The sequence below is a fragment of the Chaetura pelagica genome, unplaced genomic scaffold (assembly GCF_000747805.2).
Source record: "Chaetura pelagica isolate M959 unplaced genomic scaffold, ChaPel_1.0 scaffold199, whole genome shotgun sequence".
Lineage (NCBI taxonomy): Eukaryota > Metazoa > Chordata > Aves > Apodiformes > Apodidae > Chaetura > Chaetura pelagica.
In genome coordinates this window covers 2,100,903-2,118,653 of record NW_009970714.1, presented here as the reverse complement: position 1 = coordinate 2,118,653, position 17,751 = coordinate 2,100,903, and positions in this window count along the sequence as shown.

Here is a 17,751-nt window from a genome sequence, read left to right as displayed (position 1 = left end):
CTAATGTTGAAATGACTATAAAATACAAATGTTTAAACAGGAAAAATTTATTTCACTGCCATAATCTGGATACACTTTTTGTCAGCATGTTTATGAAGCAGAGGTATTTGGTGTGAAGGTATTTGGAGTTACTGGAATTTTTGCAAGTTGGTGTCAATACTGTTTTGTGGACTGTTGCTTGTTAAGGTCACTGGAGAGTGATGGGAGAACACAGGAGAGCTCCTCAGGTTGTGAGAAGCTGGTGGGATAACCAACTTAGTTTTTTGAAATTTCTCTTTATATATCAGTTGTAAAACAAGTTTTTAGCCTTGACTGCATCTGAGTTAAAGTAACTGAGAAAGAGGCACACACATGAGTAGTGAAAGTTGGTATCATCAACAGCAGTGGCCAGTAGATGTACTTTAATGGATATGAGTTGGAACACAGGCTGAACATCTGGGGACATATATCTGGGGATCACCTGCTGTTGGAGCAATGGTAAAACTTTATGTCTCTGGACTTCAGCAACAACAACATAAACAAAAACAAACAAAAAAACCCCAACAAACAAAAAACAGAGGAAATATTAAGTATTCACTCTAAAGAACCATCCATTTTCAGATAAGATTTCTAAGAGTTTATGTCCAGAGAGCAGTAGGTACCTTTGATTATGTTTTATGGTCTTGAATGTTCTGTGCACTTGACTAGGTTAATTTAAAAAACATATAAGGACACAAGTGCAGAGCTTGTGTGTATATGAAGGGAAGCTGCCCTGTGTGCAGCTGTTTACTATAAACTGAATACCTTTTGTGTGTACTTAGAAGATGGCAAATTGCTCACTTTGCCAAGAAATGAACTGTGATGGAAAATGTAATAGATATTTAATTAGTTCAGAAAAAACCCCACACACATTATGAATATGCTTCTGCCTGATGTTAAAACATCTGGGTTTAGTTTCTAGCTCTACTAAGATTATTTTCAATTTTATATCCTAAGTTTTAATGTCATGAAACAAATAGAGCAACAAGCTGACTTTGTATCTTGACCTTTTAGGCTGTTATTCTTTCTGATGGGGTTTGGGATTTTTTGCTTTACTAGACTAAGTAATTTAAAATTCAGTCACCTGAGGTATTGTGCTAGGAGCTTAATGCATAGTAATTGGAGTCCTGCTGTCCAAGATACTTGTAACTAGGACTAACTTTCTTCTTCCTTGTCTCTGCCTGCCTCTCTGCCTACGGCCGTTGCTGCAAAAGGCCTCCAAGTCATGTCATGTCAAATAATGCATGGTCTTCAGAGCTCACTGGGGGAGCAAAAAGTCTGGGAACAATGTGAACAGGCACAGCCAGCCACTTCCACTAATTGTTGATGTTGATGGTGAAATACAAAAGCTGAAGGAGGGAGGAGGGAATGGAAATGTGTCTTGGTGTGGAAATGACTGTGTGAGAACAAATATGCCTGGGCTTGCTCATTGGGAATGTACATGTTGCACAGGAGAACTCCCGCAACAGGAATCCTCTGCTTTAGTCTGCCCCTGCCAGATAATTTTAGAAGGTTGCTTTTTCTATTAATTTACCTCTCTAGAGGCTTTCTTGGCTACTTGGGGTTGTGAACTTAAGCAACCATGAACTGTAACAGGTAGTGGCAATTTATTGCTGAGCTAGCTTGAAATTATCTATTAATTTTTTATTCTAGTTATTTGGTATTGCCTAAATATTGGGAGTGGAAAATGTAAATGAACTAATTATTAATGTAGCATGCTAGTGGCATTTCAAAATGTATTCTGCTGAAATGGAATTAAATATCTATGTAACTTTCTTCCATACTGTGTCCTCTAACCCAAAGCAGGCTGAAGTGCTTTGCAGACCAATTATACAGAATCAATAAAATAGAATAATATTACATATTTTGAGGGGTTTTATGCATAATGAAAAACAGGATTTCCTCTCAAAAAAATAGAAAAATGCTGTGCCGAAGTATCTACACTGTACTTTGCTTAAAGTCTGAAAAAAATCAAGTAAAGAAAGTGATGTAAGGGTGAACATTTGATAGGATGATCCTGAAAATGGAACATTTATCCTATAGGGTGGGAGTTCTATAAAATTACAAGCAATCAAAAATGAAGCTAGTAAAGTTAGTGAGATTCAAAAGGTAAGATTAGTAGATTTATACTTTATTACATGGTGGAACTTCAGCTAAACAGGGAAGTTACCAGCTGTGCTGGGATTCATCATCCCCTGGAGATGAAAAGACTCTTCACAGCAAGGAAACAGAAAACACAGGTTTTACAACAAGTCATACACAGGACACTTCCACATTCATCTGTGCCTGAAAGAGCCACTTATGCTGAAAAGTAGATATTTCTGCAGTGAAACGCAGCAGCTGCCATTAGTAATCAGCACAATGCAACACAATTGGTAAAAATCCAAATGTTTACTTTATCCATTTACTAAATGAATCACAAACATCTGACTGAACCAAGAACTATTATGGAGACAAGAGGAGAGGGAATAGCCAGCAGAAACACCAATTTGTTGATTATATAATGAACCTATCATTAGTAACTTGATTATGGCAATGCAATTGCTTTTTGTCCAAGATAGATACTTGGTCTTACCAGGGCTGATTGATCCTGAAAAGCAGTCTGATTGCGCCAGAGTGTGATTTAAGTGGAAAATGATAATAGAGCTAAGGAAGATGAAAAACTATTTTCTGGTAGAAATGGGATTGCTGATAGCATGGCAGAAAAGTGAGAATGCAGAAAGACAGGATGGTTTATCCAAGGAGTTAGATTTAACTCTTTTTAGTTTAAATTGTGTAAATTCAATGCTTTGAAGGTTATCACAAGGACAGTCCTGAAGATTGATCATGGCTCAGAGTGCAAATCACGTTCCTCATATAAAATTCCTCACAACAGTCCACTGTGACACTTCTATTTTGCCAGACAGGATTGGCCTTTTAGCCAGTCATTAAATAATGATAAATTATGATATGATGCTCAGAAAAGAAAATATTAACTAAATCATCATGATGATTGAAAGAAAAAAATCCAGCTAAGTATATGGCCTCCTAGCAATTACCAGTGATTATTTATCACTATAGTGTAGAACTGTGACTTCCTGACACTGGGCTGGGAACTTCATTTCACAGTGATCTCCTGAACATCTTAGCTGACTAAGAGTGATTTTCACAGAATCATAGAATGCCAGGTTGGAAAGGACCTCAAGGATCATCTGGTTCAGTCTTTCTAGGTACTACTATAGTTTATACAAGATGGCTCAGCACCCTCTCAAGCTGAGACTTAGAGCTGTCCAATGCGGGGGGAATCTACCACTTCCTTTGGGAGACTATTTCCATGTTTGATTGTCCTCATGGTGAGAAATTTACCTCTTATTTCCCATCAGAATCTCCCCAGGAGCAACTTGTGCCCATCACCCCTTGTCTTTTCCATGTGACTCCTTGTAACTAGGGAATCTCCATCTTCTTGGTAGCCACCTTTTAAGTATGCATGGTAATACGGTCTCTCTGAAGCCTTCTTTTCTCAGAGCTGAAAAAAAAGTTTTCTCTCATACAGTTTCTTTCTGCCTCATATGGCAGGTCCTCCAGTCCTCTGATCATCCTTGTGGCCCTTCTCTGCAGCCTCTCCAGCCTGTCTGCATCCTTCTTGTTGAGTGAGGACCAAAACTGAACACAATACTCCAGGTGTGATCTGACAAGTGCCGAGTAGAGCGGGATGATGACTTCTTTATCTCTGCCGGCGATGCCCTTGCTGATGCAGCCCAGCATCCTGTTGGACTTCCTTGCTGCTGCAGCACACTGTTCCCTCCTGTTGAGCCTGTTATCCACCAGGACCCCCAGATCCCTTTCCACAAGGCTGCTTTCCTGCCAGGTGGATCCCAGTCTGAACTGCACTCCTGGGTTACGTGTTCCCAGGTGCAAGACCTTGCACTTCTCCCTGTTGAACTTCATGAGGTTCCTGCTAGTCCACTCCTCCAGTCTGTCTAGATTGTCCTGGAGGGTGGCTCTCCCTTCTGGAGTGTCAACCTCTCCACTCATCTTGGTGTCGTCAGCAAACTTCATCAAGGTGCTCTTGTTCCCAACATCCAGGTCATTTAGGAAGATGTTAAACAGTATTGGGCCCAATATCGATCCCTGGGGAACCCCACTTGTGACTGGTTGCCAGTTTGAGGAGGAACTGTGTACTAGCACCCTCTGGGTATAGCACATTTTGAGCATGTTGCCAAAAAATCTTAGTTGCTCAGTCTTCTTCCCAGTCTTCCGGTTTTCTCAGCTGATTTGTCTTTTTATATGTTCCTATTTTTTGCAATCCTGTGATTTCTGAAAGCTACAATAACATCCACACAAATAATATTCCCCATAGCAGCATCCCCCCCAGCCAAAAGCACTAGCTGCTCTCTCTAAATACAGTTTCTAAAACCCACCACCATCATGGAATACCAAGACCACAAAAACCAGTGTCACAGAGTTCCATGTTGGGTTTTTATGGAAAGGATTTTTAATTTTGTTTACACCCCTGACATAAGCAAACTTTAGGGATGAATATCAGGTTATTCAGAAGGTTTGTTAACTTAGGCTGTCCAAGGGTGGGATACTTAGTGCCACAAGGCTCCTGCTGTTTCATGGTGGATACCTAGAAGTAACATTTTAGGGGACTTAAGTAGTATGTTTTTTGGCCTGAGTGACCTGTTCAGGACAAAGCAGGGAGTGGCTGAGCCTGCTGGAAAAAGATGTCCAGCTGTACGAGCTGCTGACCACTAGATGTGCTGGGTGTGATTCCAGCATTACTTTCCTTAGTGGGAATGTTTTCCCTGTCATCACTGAAATCAGTCGTCAATGGGGCAGGAGGTGGAGGTACTATTTATGCACAAGCCAAAATTCATTATGGCCCTATCTGGGTTAGAGGGATGGGAGAAGGAACCACCTAAGGCTTGTGAATGTATAATGTATAAATGAGCAAAGTATGATGTACTGGTAAATACCTCATCAATGGACACCAAAATATCGGGGGTTTTTTTTCAATTTTTCAGTAATCCAATTTGACAAACATCTCATTTTCTTCTGGATGTTCTGCTGAGAGCTTTCACTCCTTGTAGACAACTTTTACAGCACTGATTAGCACAAATCTTAGCACCAGGACTGTGCAAAATGCTTGATCAAAGAGACCTATGATGGAGATGGGAGAATGAAACCAGGATAGGGTGGTAATAAATGGCTCATGCTGTGATTCACCCTCTCTGCAATTCTGGTTGTATTACGACTGTAACTCTGTATCCGTGGTTTCTTGCAGCAGTCTAAATGGAAGGCAGGTAAGAAGTTGAACTCACTGTGAGCCAGGAATGCTAAAATATCTCTGTGAGTATTGGCAAGGTGCCTAGACCAGAATAAATACATTCGGCCTTTCTCTTTCACATCCTCCTTGTAGAGCCAAAATACAAAAAGGCCAAACAGAATTCTGACAGACTGTATTTTGTTTAACAGAGGCCTGGTAACTATATGAGCTCAAGAGACAGTTATAAGGCTAAATGCTGTACTTTATATGGATTTAAAACAGTCATTTAAATAAAGTATGCCTTTGTGCAAAGGCTCAGGATTTGTAAATTCAAACTTGTTTATGTGTGTTTGTATAATATATGGGGGTTTTTAATGTGTTGTATGTATATGTAGTGGGGTTTTTTTGTTGGGATCATCACGATGATTTAGTTAATGTTTTATTTTCTGAGCATCATATCAGAATTTATCCTTATTTAATACAAAAGAAAAACCCCTTTTATCTGTCCCAATTTCCACGCAAGGCCAGTTCTGAGGAAAGCTTGAATTTTCCGAGAATCTTCCAGAAGTTCCAAGAAGGCTTCATTTACATCTGGCAATTAATTAAAAACAGGCCTTCAGAAGTTCATATTTTCCTTTCTAGGATATTCTCTTATTCAGAGTTTTCAGCACAGGTGTCTGTGAGTCTGAATGTGTGTCATTTTAAGGAGCTCCTCAGAAGAGGATCTGTTGTACCAGGACTTACCTCTGATGGCTGGAGCTTGAGTTCCTGGTCAGGCAGAATGATTGTGCTGTACAGGAGGTGATAACTTTGGGAAAGAAATTTAATTATATGTTCTGGCAATAGCCTTAGCATTTTCTTGGTCTTAATTTTTTATGATTGGGGAATTATACGTAAAGCAACTGCAACTGGTGCAACGTATTTATATATTTTCTGTATAACTTCAAAGCAGGGAGAGTATGAATGTTCATCTTGATAAGTGGTATTCATTAAGCTTACCAGAGAAATTCAAACATAAATTCAGTTATTGCTGGTAATTCACTAACAGATTTGTCTAAAACTTTGTTCAAAGCTTTAGTTTCTGAATCAGGTCATGAATGTCTCATTTCCTTACCAGTCCAAAAATACTCAGTTGATTTGCTGGTTAAAGCCAAGTCTAGCCAGACTGAGAGCAACAGTATAACCTCCTAACCACAAGCTTGCTTTATCTTGGATCCAGCTGTGCTGCTCCTTCCACGTGTCAGGACTGCAGAGAAAGCGGATATCCTTGTAGTATGAAACATGGCAATCTTGACCCTAACACCTCAGATGCTTCTGTTATGACCCTGAAGGGATCACGTAGCCCAAACCAAGCGCTTGCTCCGCTGACCTTTTCGCAGTTAGTCACTTGGCTGGCTGCAGAGCATGTGGAATAAATTCTGGAACCAAAACAAGCCTTCTCATATGAAAAGCTCTGAAATGCTTTGGAAGTTATGTTTTGCCATATATGGCTGACTCGTAGATAGCTCCGGCACAGAGATCACTAGGTGTTTCATTGGTGCTTGGCAGTACTAGGAAAATTTAGGCAGAAGTTGAAGAAAATCACTTCATCTGTAGTATCTGATGAGGGAGGACTTCACTTTATTCACCAAAAAATGCAATGTGTGGAAGAGATTCTGTTCCACAGTAAACACTTACTTTCTAAAGGGAAGTGCTGTGGGATCTTGAATGGACACAAGTGGTTTACTTCTCTATGTCTGGAGAAAAATGTTTTTATTCATTCCATGTAAGCTCAAATGCCTCTGTGGCACTTTGCCTGCCTGCACTAGTGCTGGTTTGGAGGGGTTCCTAGTGAACCAAGTGATATCAATGCCCTAATTATCCTGAATATGAAACATAAAATGTAACTAATCATCAGACTGTTGATTCTTGGGTACATGCAAGACCTTGATATTCTCCAATCTCATCTTGTTATCCATGTGCTATTCAGTTTATCCTCTGTAGATTGTAGCTCTTAGACAAGTGTACCCTCTCATATCAGCCTTCTGTGCACTCAGGTTTTCACTTGCAACTTAAACACAGGGGCACCTGCTTTATTTGAACTTGCCGAAGAAGTGGACTCTTGGAGGATGTCCAGGTTTTTATTGATGGGGCATTTGATCCAAGTATTTGTTTTAAAACTCTCCTCAAAAGAAATCTGGTGAGAAAGCCACCATAACATAATAACCCTAATGAACAGCCCTCGTCCATCTCCTTCCTTCTGCAAATTTTATCATGTTTAGGAGAAATGTTGCAGTCAATGTCCATGTTACCCTGGAAGTATCATATTTCTGATGGAAAGCTTAGAAAGCAAAAATACAAAAAGTAAGTTGTCCAAGACTATAGCAAGCTAGAAAGAATAGCTCAATGGCTCCCTAGATTTGTACATTAGCTAAAACACCCATCATGGTTAAAGCCAGACTGTTCTAGGTAGCTCAGCACTGCCAGATGTCTTGGCCCACTCTACTCCTGATTCTGCACAGAACTGGAGGTATTAATGCATAAGATCAACTGTAATGAGGCTCCCTTTTGTCTCAGGAGTTTACCTGTGATGAGATCTGTTTCCAGACGCCTGTGTAAATAGATTTATGGCATTCAGTTGTTGATGAAGTCCATTTGACCCAGTTCAGGCAGGATCAGATACCACCCTGAGCCTGTGGCTTCCCATAAAACATCCCTTCTCTGCTATTCATTGTTGTTAAGGCTGATGGAAATAAGCCAGTATTAAGTAAGGGGTGGGAAAGTGTAGCCTTGCCCTAAGCTGAGTACAGCTGTTCATTTTTTACTCAAACTGTGTGCAAGGGCAAGCAGTGTTTTGGCATGCTCTTGGCTCCATAAAAGCATTGCTGAGGGACCAACAGAAGTTACTCCCACTATTTTAAAAGACAGATCGCCAGGCTCCCAAAGTTACAGCAGCTGATGCCTTTGGTGAGCTGGCTGATCCCAAAGCCCTGGGAACGGCTGAGGAAGAGCTTGTGCTGCAAAGGGCCCCCTCACTGTAGGAACTGTGGTTTGAACCTGGAAAGACAGTGACAAATCAGTTCAGCAAGCTCCCAATTAGGAGCTGTTTTACCTAGGCATGATAAAAGTACTCTTCCAGGGGGCTGAGACAGGTGAAAGTAAGGACCATGGTGGTGACTGGTCAAATGCTTGAAATAGAAAAAGAACAAACAGTGTTGGTATGTTCTCCTTCCCATCCATTTTCAGCAAGCTCTTTTTTTTCTTTCTCTGTCCTGTTTTACTTGTAATTTCACTTTTAAAGCTCTTCCTTCCTCTTTTTTATGTGCTTCTCTTTTGAATCTATGAAAAAAATATCTTTCAGATTCACAGAAATAGCTTTTGCTTACTTGTCTGTTTTTTCCAGGCTATTCAGTAAGTTATGGAGATAATTTCTGCTTGTTGGTTATTTTACATAGGTAGGATCATCTTGATTCCCCTTTGGAGTCATTACAAAGCTCTTCATCAAATCTTGGGGCATTTGAGAGTCTTGTATAAGCAAGTGATACATTTTTATGAGTAGAGTCTCATGTTTGTCATGTATATATACATGGGTGTGCCTGCATAAACCCATATTCCCATGTGTATTTTTGCATCTAATCCTTTCAGCTCATTTGATGGGAGGTTTTTGAGAAGGACCAGAATAAGGAGCAAGGGCATTAGTGTATTTTGTTGCAGGTTTAGCAGATGCAGGTTTGGTAATATGGTTGGCATACTCTGAACACTTGAAAGGGTCACTCTCTGACATGTAGCCTTTGTCTCTTTCCAGATTTGGAAAACAGTTCAGCATTAACCTTTCTGAATCATCCTGAAGTTTTGTGTTGACTGCCACGTTATACACAGAATGACTGCTTTGCAATGTCCACAGCCCTTCCTGATCTTCCAGTCATTAGGTATCTGAACTGTTTCTTTTCTGCCAATCTGTCAGTTATTGGGCCTCCACAGTAGGAGCAAAATTTCTTGAACCTAGAGAAAAATACTAAAAATAATTATTATTTCTTTCCCTTCTTGCTCCAGAAGGTACATAAAGCAAGATTTAACCTGCCATTGATTTCCATTTCCTGCTCCTGTAGGAAGCCCCATCTTATCTTCCCTGTAATAAACTTCATCAGTCTGAAAAGCAATTATGTTTTCTGTTCTCGTTTAGAGCTTTCCTTCAGATTTTCATGCTTTTCCCTTCTTAATTTCCAATGTGAATTTATTCACCATCAGTTTCTGTTTCCTACTTGCATCTACAAAGTGTCCTTTACCTCTCTTCTCCCTGACTGGTGTTTATCCACCTTATGTAACTTGAGAGAGGGATCCCATACACTCAGCTGTCAACTCTGAAACTAAGCAAGCCAAGCTCTTTCAGTCACATCCCACAAGAGACTCTCTGTTCCTCTCATCAAAATAGCCTTTTGGTGCACCTGTTCCTAGCTGAATTAACCTTTCCTGAGCACAGATGACCAGAGCTGTTCATGTGATTCCAAATGAGTTTTCACAGTGCTAATATATATGGTATTAAAGATTTTTATCTGGTCTGGAGGCTTCCTGATCCCTGCTCTAATCATATGCACTTTACCCATAGCAGCATTACAGTGATAGCTCCTAGCTAACCTTTTGAGACACTTTGTCTCTATCTAGCTGTCAGTGATAGCTCCTAGCTAACCTTTTGAGACAGGTACACTTTGTCTCTATCTAGCTAAATGCTCAAGTTTTATACTAAATTATAGGCAGTAAGTGCATAATTTAGGGTTAAACTAAATTCATTAGTTTACATGAACCTGCTTTCTGTCCCTCTATGCACTGATGTTATCCAGTCCTGAGATACTCTGCTGCTTCTGTTAGGAAGTGAGCCCATTAGCTTGGTGTCATCACCAAGGTGTCTGGCTTAGCTTAAACATGTTGAGGTTTTTTACTTTGTTTTCAGTAAGTAGTTTCATGGAAAGATTTTTGCTTCTCTTTGCACTAGAGGTTTGAAATTCGTTGTTGTCCTCCTGGGATGCCAGCAAGATAGAGCACGGAAGAGTCCTCCTTTCTCTCAGCTCTGATAGCTGGCGCTTGAGTGGCCCAGTGTGACAAAGAGAAATAGCAAGAGGGTGTACAGGGGATAACTGATCACTGTATACAAACTCAATCTTGCAAGAATTAGTACTAAGAAACAGATTTCTCCAACAGCTGTCTGGCTTATCACTAGGCCAGAGTTGGGCAGAGTGTCATAGACATGGCACATGACAGACCTATGTTACCCCCTGAGACCCTGCCAGATTTCAGTCTTAATAACAATGATAAATCTTTTTGATTCAATATTGTTTGTTGTTGTTTTGGTTTTGTTTGGCTGGTTTGTTTGGTTTTTGTTTAGTTGGTTTTTTTTAATTTGCCAAATATTTTCTTTTTCTAACTTAGCCTTTTCAATCCTGGTTTTAGCTGATACTTAGCTTGAAAAAAATGTACATCTGAGGGGAACATCTGTCAAAGGTCTTTGAATTATAGCCCACTAATACAAGGGTTATGTTTGCTAAGTATGTAACATTTGCTATAGGTTGTATACCCTATAGGCCTCTTGTTGCAGAACTGTGAGTGAAAATAGATCAGTTTAGTGCAGGAAGATGGACCATATCAGACTAGATCTGACCATATTGTTAAGACAGAATTAAACATGTTTAGTTAGGGTGACTTCTGTCATCCTTGCAACAGTAGTAGCTGTCTAGAGTTTTAAGTTTACAGTAGAAAAAGTGATTAGGGAAAGTGGACAGGGAAGATGTTTGTGGTTTGGCTAATCCAGCACGACCCTTGAAACTAAAACTGCTTTACTTTGGTCTCCCCCTGTTCAGGGTAACTTGCTTTTCACCATTCTTTTATGGATAGGTTATATAGTTCTTGAGAGATGCTGAGCTCACTTGAAGTAGTTGTTGCTCAGTTTCTGCTTCTTTCTCCAGCTGGCTTGAGAGGCTGATGATGCTTGGAATAATTTTTAAAGCTTTGTTTCCTTTTTCTTTCTGCTACATTATACAAACTTTTTGTATTCTCCCCTTTCCTACATACTTTTTCTTTTTTTTTTTTTTTTTCCTTTTTTTTTTTCCTCTGGTCTCTTTGCAGGGTTTGAGCTGTCCTATTTTCCTTTTTCAGTGGTGATATTCAAGGGAAATAAAAGGTTAATACAAGAACTGGGCAAATAATGATTCGTTTCCAACAGTGCTACCAGCTGAATTGGCTTTCAGCTGCATTGTGTGCTGAAAACTGATGACTTACAATTGGCTAAAGCTGAAGGTTGGGCTGGAGCAGCTGTGGTATAGCAGGATGGCAGAAAATTGGAGAAACAACTGGTTTTGTTAAAGCTGAAAAAGAATGTCATTTCCCCCACTTCTTGTGTAAGTAGGTGCTCTAAAGTTTTTCATGTGCTTTTAAATACTTGAGAAGCAGCAGGATTTCAGGAACAAAGCTGTTTGCATGTATGTATGTGAACTAATGTAGTTGAAATGTTTCAGTGATTTATTTGGTAATGCTTATGCGTTAGTAAGGATTATTTTCTTCCTTTCTTGTGGATTTTGTGCTTTTGGGAAAATTGTTGGATTAAGAACCCTGTAGTAGTTCATTTATCCAGGGAGCTGGCACTGCCTAGCCCCTGGCCTGGCTTTGGCTCCCCTCCTTGTCGAGGCCCTTTGAGAGGATGCTGGGTGTCCGTTCAGTGTCGGCTCACCCCACCTCCTGTGGAAGTCTGAGGAGTTACTCTTTGCTGAAAGCTGGGGGAATTTTATATTGCAGACTGTGTATCATTTGAAATTCAACCATGTGCAATTTCATCTGATGGTAGTGAAGCTGCTTTATGAGGACACTCTGGGAGGACTGCACAGCATTTGCTATGCCAAGGGAACTATGTCTCTGTGGCTGGTGATTCTGGAGAGAAACCAACCACTGTTCTCTCAGCCATTAGTCCTACCAGCTCCTCTGTCTGCTCTGCTGCTGTTAGGACCAGGGCAGTTCTACCAGAGAGTAATTTCTTTTGGGCAAATGTGTTTTTATGCTCCTACCTAGAGACTTTTTATCTATGCAACATCTAGCAGTGCTACTGCTGTTCCCCATGGGCTGCAGCACATACTCTGAAATGGATCAGTGTGCTACCATAAATGCTGAGCACTTTGTTGTCTTCTTAATCCATGCTGACTCCATAACTTCTGGGCATTATCATAAAACTGCTCACCTCAGTAGCAATGCACACGGTCCACTAGACTAAATGTTCTTGCCTGCGTTACCTCATGAAGTGGTGTTAGAACTGGCTAGATCCTCCCTCCAAAGAGGGGAAAACAAAGGGGAAGGAAGAGCATAAGTAGCTCTTCTTGTCAGCAAAAAAGAATTTGTTTTCTCGCAGACTAAGCTGCTAATGGTGAATGACATAAAGAAAGAGATAAAAGAGCTACTAAGTCTCTGAGGAGGGCTGTGGGGACAAAATATGCTCTCCAAGGAGGATACAAAAGACAAAACAAAGCAAAACCAACAGTTACAGAAAGAAAAGAAAAAAAAAAAAGCCTCCAAGAAAAGGCTTAGCAGAGAAAATGGGTAGCAGGCAGAAAAATTGTGATGTCTACATTAAGGAACCCAGGGCCAATAGATGTTGGTGAAGGTTATCCTCCAAGTGACAGAGACATGATCCATTAAACAAGAGAAATTAAATTTAGAGGGGTAAGAAGCCTAATCTTCCTTACCTCTCTCCAAAATACTTTTACTGCACTGCTTGGAAGAGTTACTGCATCAGGATGGGTTGTTTCTGTATAAAGTCCTTTTGCTTCCATTGATTGATAACAAATAAGCTTCTAAGGCCAAAGGTGAAAAAATACTTTCTACTAATACAGTACTTCTCTCCTGAAAGAGAAAGAAGTATATGAAATACCAGAGAAAGGTATCCAAGAAAGAGCATCTTTCTCCAAGGAAAGGTACTGAAGGTTTGAGTATTTAGCTGGAAAGCCTAAATCATCTTCACAAAACATTGGAAGTAAGAAAAAAAATTGCAGTGTGATGAGATTAGGGGAACAGACTGCAATATAGATGGCAGAAAATTTGACCACTGCTCTTGGTGAAGTACCTAATAGAGCTCCCAGCTAAATCTGTGATGAGATTTGTGAGTGTTCCTGACAAATCTGAGAACTTAATGAGATCAAACAGGATGTTCCGAGTATTGTCCAGATATTTGATACAGTGATGAGTGAGACAAGATGAAAATAACTGGTAGAAAAAGAAAGACCAGCTTGCTTTAGGCATTGACCAAGCTTTCTGGAGTTGTTGATGTCTCTAATAGGCCATTTTACCTAGTTTCTTAACTTGACCTAGTAATAGAAGAAACGGAGATCTGAAACAGCACCCCCATATACTGCTGTATTTTGGTATTTCCCCCGAATTAAGCTTGTTTACGTGAACTGCATTTTTAATATTTTAGAGGAACAAAAGTGCTAGTCATTCCTGGCATGATCTACCCTTATTTCTTGCCTCAAGTTTTGCTGCTATATTTGCCATCTGAGCCTCTCATGTGCTGGACAACACAAAACAGGGCAGCTTCAAAACAGAACAGTTGACTTGTTATTAGTAGCTTGTTTGTTTGTCCTCAGGCCTATTTATAAAAACAGCCCCAGGCAGGGAATTCTGCCAGGAGCCCAACCACTAAACAATTACGGATCTTTTCTGGGAGCAGTGTGTTCAGATCTATGCAATAATTCATCAGCAAACCATAGCCCCTGCTCACTTGTCTATGAAACTAGCCATTTTTATGTGCAACACTGTTTTGTTTTAAAATAAAAACAATCTCAAAAAGTATCCATCTTAATGCCTATAAAAATACAAAACAGGGATCACTTCCAGTTTAGTGAAACCAGGTCTACAAGTAAGAATTGCAGAACTCAAAAGGAAGCTAAAATGGTCAAATAAATATTAATCCAAAAACTGTACATAGGCTGCAAACTCTGACAAGAAATTCAAAGGACTGGAACTCACAAAGGACTGGGCTTATCAGCTCCCTCCAGTTAGGTTTAAACAAAAATCCTCTGCAAGGGAGGATTCATCTTATTTTGAAAGGACACAGAAGTATCTGTTTTTATCAGTGGTGTGATTACTTCACAGACTTCAATTAACAAGTGTGATAGTTGATGGTTGATTGTTTTTGCATGGTAAGTGTTGCAATGCAGATGAGATGCACTCTTTAATTAGTGGATGTAGAACTATAGGGACCAAATTATAGCCTCTTGGTGCTATGCTAGAAGTAGGATTAAACATTTGGATCTGGCTTTTGGTTTTGTTCGGACTGCTGTAATAGCACAGTAAGAGGATTTTGTGAGAATAACATGTTAAACAACAGACAGTAAACAAGTGTAGTAGATCTTTTGAAGGGTGAGAACGTTCAAATGAGACTTTAGGGGAAAGTCCTTGCCAGTAGAGATTGCAAACTTTGCACAAGGCTGGATCACTTCTTGGTATGAACTATAGAAGTCATGAACTAGCAGATCTCTGCTTGGAGACTGTGAGTTTGTTAACCAGACTGGTTGTATTTCAAGGGTTGAAATGTTCTTTCTGACCTTGAAATATGTGTCTGTGTTTGCTAGATGTAATGCAAGGTTTTGACAGTTTTGCATTTAACTTACAACTGAAGCCTTAAGGAAGACCTAGAATTTGGGATTTAACCCAAAGTCACCAGGGAACTTGTTAGATCTTTAGATACTGGGTTCTATAAAAACTGTTATTTTTATTATTATTTAACTTCATTCTTCCTTGGAGGGAAAAAAAGCAAACCTGCCTGGCTGTCAGAAACCCTCTCCTTTTCCTGTGTTAACATATTTCTGGATTCATGCTATATTAAAGGTACCACAGAGGCAGAGTCGCTGCCTTTCCAGCATTTCCAGCAAACTGGAGGGATATGGTGCCTGGATGGAAAGAGCCCACAGCATTTCCTGCATCTCTCACATGATGTGAATGAGCAAGGTTGTATTTTAGGATGCATACTGTCCCTCTTTCCTCTTCAGGTTAATGAGAAAATATTAAGGATGTCAAATTTTGGATGCCATGGTTCAAAAATTAATTAATCTGGTACTAAAGGCATATATACCTCTTGAACTGGGAGGTGAGGGAGTTGGAAGGAGTCCTGTAGGAGTTGTAAGAACTTTTTTCTTATGATTTACGCACTTCTCACTGCAAGCTAATATATAATACTGGATTAAGGAAAAGATGCAGATTTTAACTATGAAGTCTATGAAGTTCTGCCAACTTAGTGACCTACTGCTTCTTCTATATTTTTACTTTTACCTTTTTCCTTTTTCTTCATCTTCATTACAGTTTAAAAATTAAGGAGCTGAGCAGGATGTAGCGCCCAGTTTCAGTTCCTCCTTTTTGCACAGAGCCCTTGTTGAGTTGCTCAGATCTCCCTTCCCTGCAGATTATTCAGCCACTGTTCTTTATATAAAGGGTTAAGGTCTGATGGTGTTGAAACTGGTCTTCTGTTTACAATCATTGCAGAACTGTAGTATGGAAATTTCCATCTGCAGAAAGATTAAAAAAAAATAACAAACCCTGCTGATTTTGTGAACATTTAGATCCAAATAAAGAAATAGTGGCTGAATCAAGCATGTTAATTCTGATTAGCACATACAGTATGTTCAGCCAAAAAGGTCTAAGCTAATTGCCTCCCATCCTCTAAAGAAATTAGCTTTCTCTGCTCTTAGGGCTGGCACGTTTTTAGTTATCAGTACAGGAACCACAGTTTCACTTGCAGAGAGGTACCTGAACTGCTCAACTCTGACTCTTTGTATCAAGGTCTTCTGAAGTGCAGTGCTTCCTTCTTCAGGGAGATACAATAAAGGTAAAAAATTAGTGACTTTGCAACTGTTACTAGCAGTTAGATATTTTTTCTTGTTATTTAGCTCTTGCATCTGTTTGGGCAAGACAAGTACAAGGATGTCTATACACTTGGAGAGTAGAGTTCGTAGTGCAAGATATCTAGGATAGATTTAAGTCTATGATTTGATTATTTCAGGAAGGAAAATAAGATATATAGGTCGTGGAGGCCTTTTGAGGAAACTGGACAATTACTTAACTACTCTAAAAGCAAGACTGTTGTCTCTATTTCACATGCTGTGTTTTACACATTTCTAGGATTGCAAGAGGTGTGTAACTTCACGTAGAAGTTGTGTTGGATTTTCTGTATAAGTTCCAAGCACACATTAGTAAAGCACCTATCTCTGTGCAACCACAGCTGCCTCTCCTGCTCCTTCCACAGCCCAGAGGCGTAACAGTCACATAGTGTTTTCACTATACACAGAAGAGTACACTGCTTATATTTAAAACACTGAAAACTTTAAAACTTGCATTGAATGCTCTGGTATTTTCTGTTAACCCCAGAATCTAAATTATTGTTGCTGCATTAAGTTACTCACAGTAGCAGATGACAAAAACCAAATTTTCTGACAAAATTTGAAGCTACCGATGTGGGAAGAAGAGCTTCCCAAGCTGATGCTTTTCTTTTCTGTACATGTTAAGGTTTGTCACTGGGCCAGTCTGAGAAGGGACATTTGATATGTCTGGGAAGCTGCATTGCTGAGAGGCAGGAATCAACTGATCCCTTTCTTGTGGTCTGTCTCCTTCGTGCTCACTTGAGGACTTGTGTGCTGGCTGCTGGGTTTGACAATCTCAGCTTCTTCAGGCTGCTCAAAGTGACTCCATTTTTTCATGAGAACAAAATTGAGAGTGTTCCACTTCCTCCTGTTTTGCTTTTAGGACAAGTTGTAATTAATCTTCTCTTGCCTGTGTAAGCCTCAATCCAAAGTTCTATATAAGCAATAATAATTAAGGTTAATAATTCAACGCTATAGTGATTTGTATTTCCAGAGGCCTTTACAAGGAATACACAATTAACTGCCACAACATTTTTGTTGTAAATTAGTATTACATTCCTATTTTAACTGGGGAAACTCTTGTTGACAAGTGCAAAGCTGTGTTGGAAGAGTAAGTGAAGTAACTGGTAGCATTGGGATGGACTCCTGCAATGCCTGTTGCCAGAATAAATCAGGATGCCTTGGATTTACCTGGCAGAGAGGAGTATGTGATAATGCATGACCTCTGTACTTGCTGGGAAGAGCAAGCATCCCCAGGCAGGATCCGAGGGGCTGTACCCACGTGTTTCCTAACTGTGCACTGACAGCTGGGGGTGATCTGTTGGAAGAGCAGGGAAGGTGGTTCCTGAGTCTGTCTCTCCATTGCTGTGTTGATCACTTGCAGAGGTTTTGGCCTCATGCTTGCTAACTTGCTGGTGCAGGGCACACTGGAGCAGTCAAGCAGGATTTGCCTGGGGGAATGAGGAAACACTCTAAGAATCAGGATCAGAATTTGTTTTTAATCTGACTGCCTTTGGGCTGCTGGTCTCCATGTGAAACTTTATCTGTGGCACAAAGAATGATTAATGATGCTTCTGTGATTGCTCTTAGACTTCTTTTTTTTTTTTTTTTTTTTTTTTT